Below are 2,357 nucleotides of genomic sequence, written 5' to 3'. Positions count from 1 at the left end.
ATGGTAGAGCCCATGGAATCAGAAGACAAGGCAAAGCTGTACAGATTCTGTGACGCCATGATCAGCATTCAGCAGGAAATTGCCGACATCAAGGAGGGTCACACTGAACCCCGGGTCAATCCACTGAATTGAACCAAGGAAAAGTATGATTAGAGGCACGTGTGTCCACCCAATAGAAGAGGACTTGAGTCATATTGAGGCAGCCCTGCCACCACATTTAACCTCAAGAGACACATGAGTTCCAGAGATGTGAAGATGGTCATAGAGAAAATTACACAGAGAAGAGGGCAGTCAAATGTGGACAGTGCCATCCCCTTCTTGAACAAGAACTTCTTTTCCAAAACCAATGGAAACTGAGGCGGTTCTCCTAATGTGGCCATGGTGATGGTGGACGGCTGGCCCACAGACATAGTGGAGGAGGCTGCAAGACTAGCCAGAGTCAGGAATCAACATTTTCTTCATCACCATTGAAGGTGCCATTGAAAGTGAAAAGCATTATGTGATGGAGCCCAACTTCGCAAACAAAGTTGTGTGCAGAACAAATGGCTTCTACTCCCTCAATGTGCAGAACTGGTTCATCCTCCACAAGACCGCGCAGCCCCTGGTGAAGCGGGTCTGTGACACTGACCGACTGGCCTGCAGCAAGACCTGCCTAAACTGAGCACACATAGGCTTCATCATTGACAGCTCCAGCAGTGTTAGGACTGGCAACTTCCGCACCATTCTGCAGTTCGTGGCCAACTTAAGCAAGGAGTTTGAGATTTCAGACACAGACATGTGAATTGGTGCCGTGCAGTACACCTACAAGCAGCGGCTGGAGTTTGGGTTCAAGAAGTACAGCACCAAGTCCGACATCCTGAATGCCATCAAAAGAGTGGGCTACTGGGGCGGGCCACAGTGGCTCAGCAGGCAAGAACACTTGCCTGGAATGCCAGAGGACCCGGGTTCGATTCCCGGTGCCTGCCCATGTATTAAAAAAAAAAAAAAAAAAGAGTGGGCTACTGGAGTGGAGGGACCAGCATGGGGGCAACCATCAACTTCGCCCTGGAACAACTCTTCAAGAAGTCCAAGCCCAACAAAAGGAAACTAATGATCCCCATCACCGATGGGAGGTCCTACGATGACATCCAAATCCCAGCAATGGCTGCCCATCAGAAGGGAGTGATCATCTATGCCGAAGGTATTGTCTGGGCTGCACCAGATGAGCTGGACGTCATCGCCACTCACCCTGCCAGGGACCACTCCTTCTTCGTGGACGAGTTTGACAACCTCTACAAATTCGTCCCCACAATCATACAGAACATTTGTACAGAGTTTAATTCACAGCCTCGTAACTGAACTCAGAGTGTGCGGCTCCCCAGCAAATACTGCTTTACCGGTTGGCTCTTCGGACACCCCCCAGCGCTTTATGGCGCAGATACGGGGCAGACCCAGGGTGCAGGCATGGAGGGCTGGGGAAAAGAATGTGCTGTGCTCTTCTTTGCTATTGCTGTTTTTTGTACTTCAAAACTTGGAGTTAGAAAGATGATCCTATATTTGTAGACTAAGCCAAAAAGATAAATCATTTTTGAGCATGCTGGGGATTTTACATCTTGACAGTTGCTTTCAGAATAACGTTCAGAATCGAGGGCAGCACTTGTGACAGGCTGAAATGGAGCTTTGCTGAGATTTTTAAATTCTTGTCTCTCAGAGTTTTGTAGCCCACAACAAGTTTCATTTTGTCATGATATTGTAGGAGTTGCTTAATTAATGTTTACAAGCACTCCAGGTATCATTCTGGCTGGCATGTGCTGGGTTCATGGTGGGGTCTCTCCTGTCCTCCTGGCTCCCCAGGGCACCTGCTGTGCACTCACCCAGGCCCACAGTGACAGCACCTCTAAGAGGGTGGGGCAGGGGTAGTGAAAATGTGGCAGCAGCATGTCTTCTCCTGATTTGCCTCCCTCTTCTCAATTGTCTGAATCACTGAGTACATGTAACTGCTTCAGTAGCATTTGAGGAACAGCCCTGGAGGACTGGGTTGATTTTGCTTAAAAATGGTCCACTGCAGAGATGCAAGTGCTCTCAGCCTGGGCTGCACACTAGAATTACCTGGGAGCCTCAAAGTGCTGATTCCTGGGGTCTACCCCTATCCCAATGAAATCTGAGTCTCTGGGGCAGGAAGCCCAGTCACTGGCATCTTTTTTCAGAGCTCTCCTGGTGGTTCTGATATGCACCCAGGATAGGGAGTCACTGAGCTGACTCATAAGGGAGGTTATGGTGTCATCAACATTGTGCAGCTCTCCAAGTCACCAAAGATAGTGACAGGTGTCAGGGTGGAGAGACTCCCTGTTTTTTCCAGTTGTCCTGGGTCCCATCTA

General features: G+C 49.3%; 1 pseudogene; it reads left to right on the top strand.

Annotated features, from left to right (window-relative positions):
- LOC143651393 (vitrin pseudogene) lies at positions 1–1,090 on the top strand (annotated as a pseudogene).
- The last annotated feature ends 1,267 nt before the right edge of the window (positions 1,091–2,357 follow it).

This window comes from Tamandua tetradactyla, chromosome 12, assembly GCF_023851605.1.
Source record: "Tamandua tetradactyla isolate mTamTet1 chromosome 12, mTamTet1.pri, whole genome shotgun sequence".
NCBI lineage: Eukaryota > Metazoa > Chordata > Mammalia > Pilosa > Myrmecophagidae > Tamandua > Tamandua tetradactyla.
The sequence above is the reverse complement of the archived record's forward strand: the minus strand, read 5'-3'. Positions and strand labels throughout refer to the sequence as shown.